We start from the raw sequence: 15,641 nt of genomic DNA on the forward strand, positions 1-15,641 counted from the left end.
AAACATCCTTTAAAATTCTAAACATTTAAATGTTATCTCATTTTCTTGTTTTAGAAAAAAAGGCACAATTGAAATATATTTACCATCCCCCCAAAAAATTTAAAATAATTACTTGCTATTCGAAACTACCTAAAATATCAGCATACTTTCCAAAAGTTTTAGTCCTGATGTTAATGTAAGGTCTCTTCTGAATAATAGGCACAATTAAAAATATAATAACAAGGATGATAAAACCAACCCAAAGACACAGAAGCTATAAAAGTAGTGTTACTATATTTAACCAAAGAAAAATTCTGAACTAGTGCCCACTTAGGGAAAAGTGCTTACCTATAAAGAGAGTGTATACAGTCCTCAAAGTTTTGAATGATTATTTATTTCTATTGCTTTTTTTAAGCCAAGATCACTTTGTACCCAGGAGCCTATATAAAATTAAGTCAGAATCTTCTCGGTCTGACTAGACAGTCTTTAATCGTTAATACCCCTCCAGTTGGAAAATTCTTTACGGGTAGTCCCAACTTTCTCTTCAGTCAGAGATACTTTAAATAACATCACTAACACAAAGTCATTCATTTCCAGGGTTCCTCTTCAAATGTCCTGCTCTGTGTAAGAAAGTCCTAATAGTGCTGATAGGGAGCAAATGCTCCCGCTATGGTCTAATTCTACCGTATGGAGCTAGTTCTCTTTGATTCACTGACTCCTGTATTACTATTTTCTCAGTCTCCTTTTTCCCCTCCTCCTTCCTCTCTTCCTCCTTTTCTTCTCCTTAGCCACCCTTAATCAGTGCTATTCCCAAGCTTCCCTCTTTGGCCTACAGCTCTTCTTTCTTTAGCTAATGTCACTCGCTTCCATCTTTAAAAATACCACTTCATGTCCTCAGCTTCTAACTCAATATACAGCCTTGTCCATCCTATACTACACATTATGTGGCTCGCAAACTTGAGTGCTTGCTAGAATTACCTGGAGGAGTGTGATTTCTGGAAGGCAGCCGCTGGTTAATTTAACTGGATTTTCTAGGGGTGGTGCCCAGGCACCTGAACTTTTCACACCTTCTCAACTGGTTCTAATGTGCACCAAAGTGTGAGGAGCGGGTGTGGTACACTAGCAAGGGTCTAACAACCAGTGCTCTGCACCGGGCATGTCAGAGATTTCCAGTATTTGCTTGTTTCGCTGGTTTAATATTCCAACCACCGTCAAGTTCAGACTACCGTCTCACTGTCACTCCATTCAAAATCCCTGATACAGACCACCTCCAACATTAGCACTGGAGCTGAGGTACTACTGGGGTACTAGGGTATTGAATTTCCTGGTGAGTGCATCAGCCAGGTAATTGATTGGGATATATATGTCAGTACACGTCCTTACCAAAGACATCTTATATAGATGCCCAGGAGAGAGAGAGGACAAGATAGATGAAAGAAAGAGACAGAGCAAAACAGACACATGAGCTGATCTCCCCTGATAAAACAGCTAGAGACCTAAGAATTTTTCCCATGGTGGTACTGAAGGACTTCCATAGAAGTCATCAGTCCACTTTGAGGGGCTTTTTAGAACCCCTGACCTAGAGAAATAAAACACGCGTTTTTAAATTTCACATAGGCATTTCCTTCATGACCCAGCTCTTGGGAATTTTTCAGCCTTATTTTCTCCATATTTCATCTCATATTTTACATGTCAAATACAGCCAACAATCAAATCTTCACATTTCTATTCTTAAAAATAAAACAACAACTCAGCAATCCCACAGTCTCCAAGAACAGGCTCATGTTACCAGCAAATACACAAAATAAATTTTCTTTCCCATCTCTTCTCGCTCCCTGTTCTGCCTTTACTTGAGGAGTGATTTCAGTGTTCATGCTGCAGACTAAGAATCTCTTGCTTAAAGAATGAATACTTTGTCACATACGTCCAAGTTGCTTTCAGAGGAGATACTTAGAAACATTTGGAGCCTTTTAGAGAGGGACACAGAGAAAGACGTGGGCCTGTGGGGTTTTAGAGCCCCTATTAGCAAAGTCAGAAGCTGACTTAGAAGCTCACTGAGGGTGAGAAAGGAAAGGAGACAGAAGTTGGTTCCTCAAAACTTCAGAAATCTTTGTTCCTGAAGACCCAAAATGATCTGAACCATGAGGATGAGAAGCAATCTCCAGAGGTGAGAGAGAAGTAAAGATAGAAAAGAGATGAGGAAAACCCTAATTTTAACACTGTGCTTTTAAGAAAACTGCAGATTTGGGATACAGTCAAGGTACCCCAAGGTTACAATGCCATCTTCCTTTCCTGCCTGGTACTCCTGAATTCCTAAGAGTCTTCAAGGTACAGTAAGTCTGTAAATTGGACCTATATCTTTTGAAAAGAAGATCTGTGTTTTTCCTCCAATACTGCAGATTCACAAATTCTACAGACCTCCATCCTCTCGGAAATAGCAGTTATTTAGAAAACCACACAATCTTTTTTTTTTTTTTTTTTGGTACTGGGGATCAAACTCAGGACCTTCTGCTTTCGAGGCAGGTGGCAGAACCACTGAGCTAAATCCCCGGCAAATAGCAGTTATTTGGGTACCTTATCTCTAAACTTAAAAGACATGGGAATGGTTGCATTCTGGCCTCACCCACTGACTGACAATCAGAATCTGCATCACAGCCCATGGTAGGGCATCTGTGTTTCAGTCACCTCCAAGACCACAAGAGAGCCAGAAGCAGGCCTTAATGCTTTGCTCCTTCTCCCCTCCATGCTCCTTTCTGAGTGCGTACTTTCTTCTTCTGCTTATGCACCTCTCTGATGAATCCTAAAAAGATTTTTGGTGAAAGCTGAGAACCTACTCCATGCAGGGTCCATGTGAGGGTCCCGTTTCTCTTTGGACAAACAGCTCTGGACTGTCCGGTGAGCCCAACCCTGCAGCCCTGTGTCTGAGCACATATGCTCTTGTCCTTACTCGTGGCCTATGTAAATGTAGGAGGCGGGAGAGCCACACATGCTAGACAGAAAGAAGAGACTGAATACATATGATGAGGTGCTAAGTTGGAGGACAAAATATCTTACTTTATGAACCAGTCCCAAAAGAAAAGGTTCTGGTTCCAGTTGCACAGCTGGGACGGGGAGAACACCCTTCCTCCGTCCACCTGAACCAGTCCTCCTCCTGATACAGTAGAGATAGAACTCCCAGCCTGCCAGATGTCAGATGGGCTGCGTTTGTGTCCTCAAAAGACAATGGAGGTTAGGAGTAGGAAAGGTTTATGGATAGGTAGCTCCTGAGAGACAGGATGGGTCCTGGAAGTGGGGGGCCCCTGAGACCCTTCATCAGGGGTAATTTATACAGCAAAGTCACAGTGTGGGGGTCCAGGGATTTGGCTCAATGGTTCCACCACCTGCCTTGCAAGCACAAGGTCCTGAGTTCGATCCTCAGTACAAAAAAAAAAAAGTCACAGTGTCAGTACAAAGTGGGTCAAACTGTAATAACCCTATGGGATCACAGGTATAGCCCTTAGCTAATACTGATCCAATAGGGAAGTGGGTCACGTGGCAAGGGTGCATGGGAAGAACAAAGGCATTCTGGGAAGGGATGGTCCACATGCTCTGGTCACCACCTAGGCAACTGGTGCCTCTCTGGACTTCCTGGACTAGGAGACACAATCACAGTATTGTCAGGTATTGTTTATCCCTTAGGGAGGCATGCAGGCCTGGTCAGTGCGTCTTTATCTTGAGGTCTGGCCTCCAATGGCTGCACCTCCAGCCACAGTTTTGGTGCTCTCTCATCTTTTGTACTGACTCTCTCCAGAGCCTGGCCCTGTCTGACTGCCTATTAGTTTCTGTCTAATTTAGCTGCCTATAATACTTCCACTGTCCTCAGAAAAACAGAAATAACAAATGACAAAGACCCAGGGAGCCTGTAAAGCTCCAGGCCTGAACACCTGGTGTTAGAGCTCGAGGCCTGACCTACAGGAACCCTTGCCTGCCTGGAACCTGGACTGCACCTCGCATACTCGTGTGACCATGTCAGAGTGAGGGTGTTGGGTTCCATCGATGACGTTGTCACTTCCAGCCACCTCCAGCTCATCCTTCTTTTTCTTGTGGAAAGCAGGCCCTCCTGAGGCTGGTATCTACATATTCCGTCCCTTCTTTTGGGTGAGGAGAGGAAGGGTGTTGGTTATATGCTCAGCAGGAGGAAGTTTAGAGAAGTTGCTTATTTCTGAAAGAAAAAAAATCTAAATTTAAATGCTCCATCGTACAGTGCTGGTTACAATGATACTTGACTTTTGGCTTTGCTGTCAAATGAGGGGTAAGGCATTACACTTTCAAGGGCTAATTCAGTGGTTTTTTAAAAGATCTTTTTTCCCTTTGCCCCACCCATGAAATTTTAATACTGTACATTTACCGAGTACCCCTTTCTGCAGTATGTGTTTATCCGTGCAATGTATGCACATATAAGCAAGGTGTGTGCCACACTGAAGCAGCTTTTTAAGCCATTGGGAACAGCCACCCTCATTGAGAATACAAGACCAGGACAGGGGAAGGCTGGTTTTGTTGTCATTACTTCTGTTACGCTAGCAAGACAGGAAATTTTCAAAGCCAGGTATAGTGAAAACTGATAAAATTTTAAATGGTACAAAATAACTCTAGAACTGCAAGTTTTTCAAAGAGCACTTAGTAAGGTTAAATCACAGAAGACTAAAGCTATAACACAGAACATAAGCTGAGCCACATTTACACCCAAAGGGTGAAAGGTACAGTGTGTATTTAGAAGCTTTGGTCTGAATAAGCATGAAGATTATGCTAACCTCTCACACACAGCTAGGGCCATAGGTAAAAGCAGGGTGTGAAGAAAGCCAAACCAAGCTGATAGGCAGCCCTGTCACAGACCAGCGGCCCTCTTTGCAGGCTTTATCTGTTTCCCAGGCCCCTCCTGCAGGCATTTCCACAGAGACCTTGGATAAAACAGAAAAGGTCTGTCAGCCTTGTGCAGGGCAGTGGAATAAAAATACAGGGAAAAATGCTGAATAACTTACTGAAACTGGATGGCATTTTATGGCTTTGTAAAGTGCTTCCTAATAGGAAAAAGTAGTCCTAATTTTGTTTATATAGACTCTCATTCAGACTGTCTCCCAACACATTAGAGTTTGACAAAATAGTGCTAATATTAGCAAACCTGAAGATATGTATTGCTTGGTGATAGTACGTATGGCTTTTACATAGGAAAGCAGGCAATCAAATGAAACTCAGAAATTTAGCAAAGCACAGATTGTTTTAAAATTTTGTCACTAAAATCAGAGGAAATAGATCCCCCCCACACCCCGGAATATCAAAGGGTGATTTGGAGGCTGATGCAGGTGAGAAAGGCAGCACTGGGGTCAGAGGCTGGAGGGGGAGGATAGGAGGAGAACTGGCAAATGGCACACAGATAGCTTTGGAACAGGGAGGTGTGAGCCAGAAAGGCATAGGGTAAGTTGAGACCACTCTACTGGAATTGATACAAAGACCAGAAAAGGCAGGCATATTCTAGTAAACTGCTTAGAGAACTTAACACAATATACTCTGGCAAAAGTTCTGCGGTAGTATTTGAGTCAGTCTGTTAAAGTTTACTCGTAGAATTCTCTTATTCCACTGGATACATTGTCTCTAAAATGATCCTTTATTTAAAAGTCCTTTGTGCAGAAAAGGGAACAAAGTAATAATACATGCTACAAGGAAGAGCCTCAGAGACACTGTACTGAGAAAAGCTGGACATAGACACAAGGCGGTTGTTGGATTCTGTTTATGATCCTGGACACTCAGTAGCTCAGGTTCATCAGCTAGCCACTGGCTTAAGTCAAAGGAGGTCATTTATTTTGATAAAATTTTAAAAAAGGAATAATTTATTCAAAGCTCACTCCAAGGAGATAGAGGGGCCTCAAATCACCATCTCCCCATGTGCAGGTGGACAGGGTCTTTTCTAAAAGGGACAGCGGGGAGCGGACCAATCTCCACATCTGCTCCATCACTCCAGTGTCCCAGGCTCCTCCTCCTCTTTCTGTGGGGAAGACACTGTGGCCCCAGCCTCCGGGGTGAGCCTGCTGTTCTGCCGCTGCTCTTGGGCTGAGGAGAGGAGGGAGTGAGGGCTCTGGGCTCAGCAGGAGGAAGCTTGGAGGAGCTGCTCATCTCTAGAAAAAAATCTAACTTTAATGTTCCGTTTTGAGATGCTGGTTGCAGTCACATAAAGCTTCCAGAGTAGGCAAATCTGCAGAAACAGAAAGTAGACCTGTGACTGCCACGCCCAGATCAGTGGGAAATGAGAAGCGAATACTAATAGGTCTGGAGTTTCTGCGACCACACAGGGTACACTTGGATGAATGTGATTGAGCAGAATCCCAAAAAGGTAAGTGGTAAGAGGAGACAAGTACTCCAGGGGAGCAGGCCTGGAGGCCACGGACCCTGGGCTACCATACAGTGGGAGGGGAGGCTGCACTCACCTCACAGCGGCCTCCATGGAGCTTGGTTTCTGCTCATTGTGCAGACAGCTGCCTCGTCTGCTCCCCTGTCTTTGCCATCTGAGTTAGTTACTTTCCTCTCATTGCTGAGACAAAATACCCCACACCCAAAGTTACAGGGGAAGGGGTTTATTTGACTTATAGTTCATAAAGGTTTCAGTCCATAATCAGCTGGCTCCAAGGCTGGGATGGCAATGAGCATCACAGAGGAGAAACAACATGGCACACATCAGGCAGCAAAGGTAACAAGAGAAAGTTAACAGCACCTCCCTGCCCCTTTTATCTTATTCAGACTACTTAAGCCGGGTGGTACTCACACCCTTAATGCTAGTGCTCTTGAACCTCGCACTGCACCATGAATCAATTCCAGCTTCACACACTCTAGGTCCAGCCTATGACCACATGAGGCTTTGGGGGACATCTAGACCCAAACCATGACACCACCTAAGGTCATTAGAGAGACCAACCAGAGTCTTCCAAGATGACGTGCGAGGTCCCACTCAGGTCTGCATCCCCACTGTGTACCTGCCACACCAGAATGCCCATTGCCTCGTGTGTCCTCATGTCTCAGGCAGTTCTCCCTGCTCTCCGTTCCTCCAGCTGTGCCTAGAGCTGATCACCCAGACATGCACGAGCAGCAGAGGACTCGCACACAGCTCTCCACATCCTCCCCAGGCAGCCACCTGTGCCAGTACCACTCCCTCCTCCTTCCATACCTAAATGATTCCTTTATTTCCCTTTTTCTGGTGAATCCATATTTCATATGTGTCATTTAAGTTCCACTGTTAACTTTGAATGAGATTGTTTTATGGTATTTTCTTAAAGGTTTGTTGAGGAATTGCAACACACATCACAATCTCAAATTAATGCTAATGCAATTCCAGTAAAAGATATAATTATATTTTTGTACATCTCCTTCTCCCCATCCTCTGTGCTACTCACACATAGTGCATCTTTACATGTTGTAAACCCCACAGTGCAATTTTATAATTACTGCTGTATTCAATCATATTGTTTTTTAAAGTAGTTAAAAGAAGAAATGAGAAAAATACAGATCTTTTTGTTTGTCCACATATTTATCATTTTAACATGCTTTATTTCTTCATGTGTAATTCAAATTACTGTCTGATACATTTCCTTTCAGCCTTATAAATTTCTTTAATATTGCTACTGCCAACAAGTAATTGCAGTTCTCTCAGTCTTTATCTATAATATCTTTATGTCCCTTTCACTCATTTTAACTTCCATCTTATTTATTGTGTGTGTGTGTACACATATGTGTGCTGGGGATTGAACCGACAGCCTTGTACATGCTCCACATGTACTATATCACAGTGCTGTGCCCCCAGCCCTCACCCTCATTTTGGAAGATATTCTGGCAGTGTGTAGAACTCTTGGTGACAGGTTTTGTCTTTCAGCAAGGCAATATCTTACTCTATTGACTGTTTTGTTGTTGCTGGTGAGAGGTCAGCTGTTAAGCTATTTGATCAGTTGGCTTTCCCTTGCTGCTTTCCAGTTTTTCTCTCTGGCTTCAGCGTCCAATAGTTTGGCAGTTACATATCTCAATGTGGATAATTTTGGGTTTATCTTATTCGGGGTTCGTTGAATTTCTTGTATTTGTCAATTAATAGTTTTGATAAAACTTGTGAATATTTTAGTCATTTGTCCTTCAAATATTTTTATGTATCTTTCTCTACATCCTCTCCTTTTTGATTCATTATAAATGTTTTTATTATCCCACAAATCCCTGAAGCTATATTTATTTTATTTTAATATTGTTTTCATTGTATTTGTCACTTTGAATATCTTCCATTTGTCTACCTTCAAGTTCAGTGATTCTATATTTTGGTATCTCTGATTTTCTGTTAAGGCCTTTTAGCAAATACCTCATTCAGTTTTTATAATTTTCAACTACAGAATTTCCATTCAGTTTTCTATTTTTATATAATTTTCTGTTCCCATAATGGTCCTCATACTTTTCTTTAATTCTTTAAGCACACATTTCTTTTGTTATTCAGTACATTTATAATAGCTTCTTTTAACTCTTTGTATTCTAAATTCAACATCTGAAGACAGAGACAATACCTATTGACTGCCTTGTTCCTTAAATATGTATTACAAGTTCTAGCTTCTTTTCATCTCTCATAATGTTTTGTTGCCTACCAGCCTTTTTAGATAATATGTTGTATCAACTCTGAGTCCTTATTGTTTTCTACCTGAAGCCTTTTATTTCATTTTGATTGGTTAGTAAACTTGCCTAGACTAAATCTATAAAGTAGACCCCTGCCAAATATGCAACAACTACTCTCTCTAAATTCATTCATTATTTTCCTCTTTTTTTGTAATTTTTAAGCCTACTTTCCTAGAGGCCATCCTCTGGGATGTGTTTCATAGCTTCTTCATAGCTTATCACTCAGCAAAAGCTTACATAGACTGTTCTGCAATTACTCAAGCCAATGTATCTGCCATTTACTACTGAGTAACTGAGCAGGGGCCACAGCAAAATGAGATAATGCCTAACTGTACTCGTTTCAGCATTTCCCCGAGCTCTCTCAAAGCCCCCTGTGCTGTGAATAGGCTGTGTCACCTCGGGCCATGTGGCTAACTCAGGCCTTGGCCCTGCACACAAGCCGAGGCTGAGCATGCGTGAGAGTTATGTGCTGTGCAAAAAGTGGAGTTTTCTTGTTTGCTTCTAAGAGAGATTCTGTATAATTTGATTTCTCTTAGAATCTCTTCTCATTGCACTTATTTTCTGGTAGATAATAAGGCTTATTATAAAGAAAGGGCATTTCACAGTGGGAAACCACCAAAAACTGTATCTATTTTAACATACCAGACATGTGCACAAACTAATGTATTTGTTATTACACTTTTATTGTTCTTCTTTGCTAAGGAAAAATAAAGAAATAACCCCTGCAGGCTGTTCAAAGTCACTAAAAGCATTATTTTTTAACAGCCACACTAGACAGAAGTAGCAGGTGAAATCATCTGAAGAAGTTTTACTTCATAGGAAAGTGCAAAGCAAACTATATAGCTGTATCTGATTATTTTCTCATTATTGCACTAAAGAAAAAGAAAAACCAGTATCAATTTACAAAAGATAAACAAATATATTCTCTCTCCCCCCACCCTCTGCTATAAATTTTTGTTTTAGTAAAAATTAACAAAAGTTTAGTCTTCTTTTGTCACCAAATATTCTCTCTTTACCCCTAAGAAACCTGTTTATTTATTCAAAAAGGATGCATCAAATGCCTGCTATGGCCAAGTCACTGGAAAAGTTTAATGCATAGAGTGTATGATCAGTTTTCATCCTAAAGGGCATCAGAGCTGAACCAAGGTGCAAAGCGAGTTCACCTAGCCAAGGGTGCATGTTGTCAGTGCTCTCACAGAGATCTCCCCCTGGAAGGATGGGACAGAGCTCCACAGACAAGGTAACCCGAAGAAATCCTGAACTGTAAACAGGAATTTGCCCTGCATTTAAAGAAGGAATTGGGTGCTTGGGGTACAGGCAAAAGCGTGGAAGTTGGAAAAGTTGTCAGCGCTTCACTAGCTGAAGCACATGATTTGAAAACCGTCTTAAAAAAGAAAGCAGAAAGACCAAAGTGGGATCATATCCCGAAGGACCTTGTTATGTCAGGCCCAGAACCCGGTATCATTCTCCATGTAAGGAAACTTGGTTGGGTCCTGGACTGGCGAGCGATGTCTACAGCATTGAAGATATCTTCTTCACCAACCCAACAAGGCCACAAAGACAGTGAGAAAATAAAGAGAGCCCCTCATTCTGCTCATTCTTAGAAAGCAGGGAAAGGAAAGTAGATTAGCAGACAATGTGAGTCTGGTAGAGCCCTTAAATTACCTTCCTGTAGAAGTTAAAGGGACTTGTTTGAAATTTAATTATCAATTAATCATTCCAGAATTGTCTACTCTCTAAAAACCAGTGTTAGTCAGTACATGTAATAATTTGCACTTTCTTTTTTTTTTTTTTCATTTTATCTATACCTATTTAGTTTAACCTTTGGGTAGGTCATAGCTCCCTTTACTTGACATTTATTCACCTTTTGTAAAGTAATTATTACTAGGAATATACAGCAGCATACTAGTGGCTCCATGTTTATTCATCACACTTGAACAGAAATTGCACTTAAAATCAGAATGATGCATTTAAAGTCTCACTTCTCAATCTAATAGTGTTATTTGGTCATTAGAAAAAAATGATTCTATGAATACACAGTAAAAGGACTATTAACTTAATATTACATTTCACTTAAAGGTTAGTGACGTCTATGCAAAACAGTTGTACCTGCTCATCTTTCCTTGAGAGAAGTCAGATGTGATACAGCATTCTGTGCTCGAGCATTTTCCAGACACTTGGACTTCTAAGGATGTGGGGAAAGATTGTTTAAAATCCCATCTTTAAAAGAACACTGACTCTGATTTTTTAAAACATTTAAAATAATATTCAAATTGCTTTCTGATGAACTACTGTGATTTAAGTAGGGAAAGCCAAACATTTGCACATGAATCTCTACTAGGCATAAGATGTTGGTGCTAGGATGTGAGCATGGCTCTAACATGGTGGAATTACCAAATATCCAACTGCAGAAAGGCTCCTAAAGTCAACCCTTTCTTTCTTGGAGCTGCTACCACTCTGCCAGTTCAAATAAGCAGCCATGTCAGGTCTGCTCCTCTCCCTTAACACAAAGGCACTGTGCCACTTCCTACTGCCTCATGCATAGGTGGGGCTGCCATCTGTGACTGTACAGCTTTACTTCCATTACTCAGGTCAGAGTGGTGATAAGTTACACACTCTGTCTTCGACAGAGAAGTCCTGGCTAGGAAAAAGTGTCTCCTGGACTTAACAACGTCTTGCTGGATGTGATTAAAGTGACCACCCACGTTAAAGTGTGTGCCCTTTAGTTGTGTCTGTTAACAATATTCCACCTGCTCAACAAACTCAATCTGCCACCGCAGAATGAGAATGCCAACTATGCTCAAGTCTAAACTGGAATTGAGGGAGTGACAAGTGAACATTGCAGTTTTTGACATGTTTCAAACATTAGTAGAGATTTTGAAGAGTGTGAGCATTACTTCCTAACCACAAAGACCCCTGAACTGGAAAGAAACGGATCCACAATCCACTTCTGAATAAGCCAGGGGATTTGACTCTGGGCACGCTAGAAGAAGATCAGCCGCTGAGGTCACAAATGACAGTAGCCCTAAAGTGTGTCTGATCCTCATAGTTCTCTGTGTTAAGACAGGGCATCCTGAAACTTTGCTGAAAGGCCTGTTTCTATTTGTAGCATCCTACCTTTGAGAAGCAGGGTTTTCTGCAGTGACAGCAATGAAAATGAGGTTTCAGAGTAGACAGACCATAAGCAGCACACCATGGGTGTCACTGGCCTCAGTCACCCCAGACAGGGCCTGCCAGTTGCAGAAAACCAAGCTCTGGGCTCCCACTGACTCTGATTATGGCGAGTTGTATAACTGCTGTATTATTGTTGCACACAATAAATGTGTAATACACATGAATCATCTGAAACACCCTCCCCCACTTGAAACATTGTCTTCCATGAAATCGCTCCTGGTGCTGAAAAGGCTGGGGACCAGTTGTACAGGATGAAAAAAAAAATGATCAGCCATGAAAGAACATAGAAAAAATTTAAATGCATCTTCCTAAATGAAAGAACCGAATCTTAAAAGGTTACATACTATGATTCTAATTATACAATATTCTAGAAAAACCAAAACAATAGAGGCAATAGAAAGATCAAAAATTGCCAGAAGTAGCAGTTTGACATGAATGAATAGGCAAAATATAGGGAATTTGGGAGGCAGAGAAAAATATCGCATATGATAGTAAAATGATGGCTATATGATATTATGGTTTAAATCTAGATGCCTCCCCAAAGCCTCCTGTGTTCATAGGTGAGCTTTGAGGAGTCCTGTGGACCATGGGTGTGTGAGACTCCTCAGTGGATGAGCTCACTGAAGAAGGTACAACTAAATGTGATTCGGGGGAGGTGGTCACTGGGGGCGTGTCCCGCAAGAGTCGTCTCCCTCCTTCTTCCTTTGACCGCTCTCTGCTGCACTGGCAACCATGCCAGGAGCAATTCTCCTCTCCAGGCCCCTCTGATGCCGCCGTGCCTTAGAGCCCTGCCTATGAACTGAAACCTCTACATGCTGAGAGCCACACTTCACCTCTCCTTCCTAGTCCGTATCACACATATGGCCCCGCAATGGAGAAAGTAACGAAGCCAGCTGTTATACATGTTTCAACACCATGGGTGACTGCTAATGTAAACTGTGGGCTTCGGGCATAATGACATATAATGTAGGTGCACCAACTATAATAAATCTACCATCCAGTGTAGTCTGTTGGTAGAAGTGAGGCCGAACACATGTGAGGACAGAAGCCACGTGAGAACTTTACATTTTCCACTCAGTTTTTCTGTGAACTTAAAATTCTTCTAAAAAATAAAATATGTTTAAAAATTACTAAGTGGGGCTGGGGATTTATCTCAGTGGTTTCACTGCTGGCTGCACAAGCGCAAGGACCCAAGTTTGATCCCCGGTACCAAAGAAAAAAATTACTAACCAAACTGATACATGTATTTGGTGCATGAAAACTAGGTATATGAAATTATTTAGGAAACAATGTTTGACAATGAAGAGCACATAAGAAGCCTGATCTATTTTTTTAAAAAAGTGATTTATCAGCACTGCAATCCACATTGAGACAGAGCTACTTGCAAGATACACAGTTTGAGAGTCACGTGGAACACATGCCGAATCAGCTCGCTGCAGACAGGCAGGTCTGTGCACGCCCTACCGAGGTCCTGAATCTCACAGAACATGCCGAATCAGCCCTCTGCAGACAGGCAGGACTGTGCACGCCCTACCGAGGTCTTGAGTCATGCAGGAACACACGCCAAATCACCCCGCTGCAGACAGGCAGCCACCTGGTTCCACACTACAAAGACTCAGAGGACACCAGACCACCAGACCAAGGTACTGAGTCCCGCAGTTCCCAGCCCAGAGGTAGGGGCTTCTGAGCCATCATCCCACTGCTCCTGGTCCAGAGGAAGGGGCTTCCCAGTCACCATCCCTCCCACTGCTCCCAGCCCAGAGGAAAGGGCTTTTTGGCCACCATCTGTCCTGCTGCTCCTGGCCCAGAGGAAGGGGCTTTCAGGCCACCATCCCTCCCACCACTCCCGGCCCAGAGAGAGGGGCTTCTGAGCCACCATCCCACTGCTCCTGGTCCAGAGGAAGGGGTTTCCCGGCCACCATCCCTCCGGCTGCTCCCAGCCCACAGGAAAGGGCTTTTGGGTCACCATCCCGGCCCCTGTCCCACCTCACCCAGCTCAGAGGAGGTAATCCGTGCAGGTGCTAACAGCCCCCTGCCCCAGTCAAAATGAGAAAACACATAAGTCTCAAAACCAGATTTCCAGATCACCTACAGCAACCCCAAAGGGAAATGAGATGGAACACTCTGATACTCAACCACCTGGACCCACTGAACTGGCAACAAAAGGGGGATCTGGAAAAAATGAAATCAGAAATAATTGTTCAGATAACAGGAGAAATTGTGCCCCTAGTGCAAGACATGATTAATAAATCTAGAGAGGAGCTGAGGAACATGATGGAATCCCAACATAAGAAACAAATGGAATCCATAAAACACATGCAAATAGATTTCCAGGACATGAAAAACTCCATTGAAAGTCTACACAGCAGAATGAGCCAATGTGAGGATAGAATTTCAGATATAGAAGATAAGATTGCAATTAGTGACCAGGAAAAGAAAAATTGCTTCAAAATTATAAGGGAACATGAGAAATCAATCCAGCAGCTGCTAGATGATGCAAAAAAGAATAACATCAGACTGACTGGGCTCAATGAAGAAACAGGAGACAGTGCAGATGACATAAAAAATCTCTTCACAGGAATAATGGCAGAAAACTTCCCAAGGAGGGGAAAAGAGCTTGACACACAGATAAGTGAGGCATATAGGACTCCAAGTAGCCTTGATCAAAAACAATCTACACATAGGCATATAATTGTTAAGATCCCAGAAACACAACAGAAGAACAAAGTTCTCCAAGCACTCAGAGAAAAAAAACAAATCACATAGAAAGGAGAGCCCAGCAGAATCACAGCAGACTTCTCAACACAAACCATCAAGGCAAGAAGAGCTTGGAGTGACATATTCCAAGCCCTAAAAGAAAACAGCCTCCAACCCAGATAGATGTACCCTGCAAAACTATCTTTCAAAATGGATGGAGAAATAAGATACTTTCATGACAAAGAGCACCTTAGGAACTTTGTGAATACCAAACCAGCACTCCAAAGAATTTTACACAATAGCCTAGGAACAGACATTGAGGATCACAACCCCAGGAAGCAAAGCAGAATGAACCCATCTGGCATGACAAGAAATTAAATGGAAAGGGGGAGAACCCAACAAAAAGAAAAAGTCATGGCAATGACAAGTCAGTACATTTCAGTTATAACCATCAACGTTAATGGTCTCAATTCACCAATCACAAGAAATAGATTGGCAGAATGGGTCAAGAAGCAAAATCCAACAATATGCTGCATACAAGAAACACACTTAATTCAAAAGGAAACTCATAGACTGAAAGTTAAAGGGTGGAAAACAATACTGCATGTGACAGGAACCCAAAAAAAAAGGAGGAAGAGTAGCTATCCTCTTGGCAGATCAAGTAGATTTCAAACCAACACTGATTAAGAGAGATGAAGAAGGACACTACAACCTTGGAAAGGGAAGAATCCAAGAGGAAGGGATGACAATCATAAATATCTATGCACCAAACACTAGTGCACCCAACTATATAAAACAAATGCTAATGGACATGAAAAGTCATATCTGCACTAATACAATTGGAGTGGGGGACCTCAACACCCCACTGTCACAAATAGATAGATCAACTAGACAAAAAGTAAGTAATGAAATACTAGAACTCAATCGAACTCTTGAACAAATGAACTTAACAGATGTTTGCAGAGTATTCCACCCCATAAAATCAGAATACACATTCTTCTCAGCTGCACATGGCTCATTCTCCAAAATAGACCACATACTCACACATAGAACATGTTTAAGTAAGTCCAAAGGAATTGAAGTTGTCCCCTGTATATTATCAGACCATAGTGCGATGAAATTGC

The 15,641-nt window shown here is 42.2% G+C and overlaps 1 long non-coding RNA gene across 3 annotated transcripts in view; it reads right to left on the reverse strand.

Moving 5' to 3' along the window:
- Positions 1 to 399: 399 nt before the first annotated feature.
- Positions 400 to 15,641, reverse strand: part of LOC110349520 (uncharacterized) — a 43,664-nt gene continuing 28,422 nt past the window's right edge. The window contains exons 5-7 of one of the 3 annotated variants that reach the window (XR_015448892.1): positions 10,756 to 10,831; positions 4,770 to 4,916; positions 400 to 4,180 (exon numbers count right to left, since the gene is read on the reverse strand). This is a non-coding gene — a long non-coding RNA (uncharacterized LOC110349520). Of the gene's footprint in view, positions 4,181 to 4,769; positions 4,917 to 5,691; positions 6,206 to 10,755; positions 10,832 to 15,641 lie in introns of those variants that run through there. The other 2 variants (XR_015448891.1, XR_002395542.2) reach the window with 2 other exon arrangements.

The sequence above is a fragment of the Heterocephalus glaber genome, unplaced genomic scaffold (genome assembly GCF_053883595.1).
Source record: "Heterocephalus glaber isolate CG9 unplaced genomic scaffold, H.glaber_assembly_v1.0 deba00000594, whole genome shotgun sequence".
NCBI classification, from domain to species: domain Eukaryota; kingdom Metazoa; phylum Chordata; class Mammalia; order Rodentia; family Bathyergidae; genus Heterocephalus; species Heterocephalus glaber.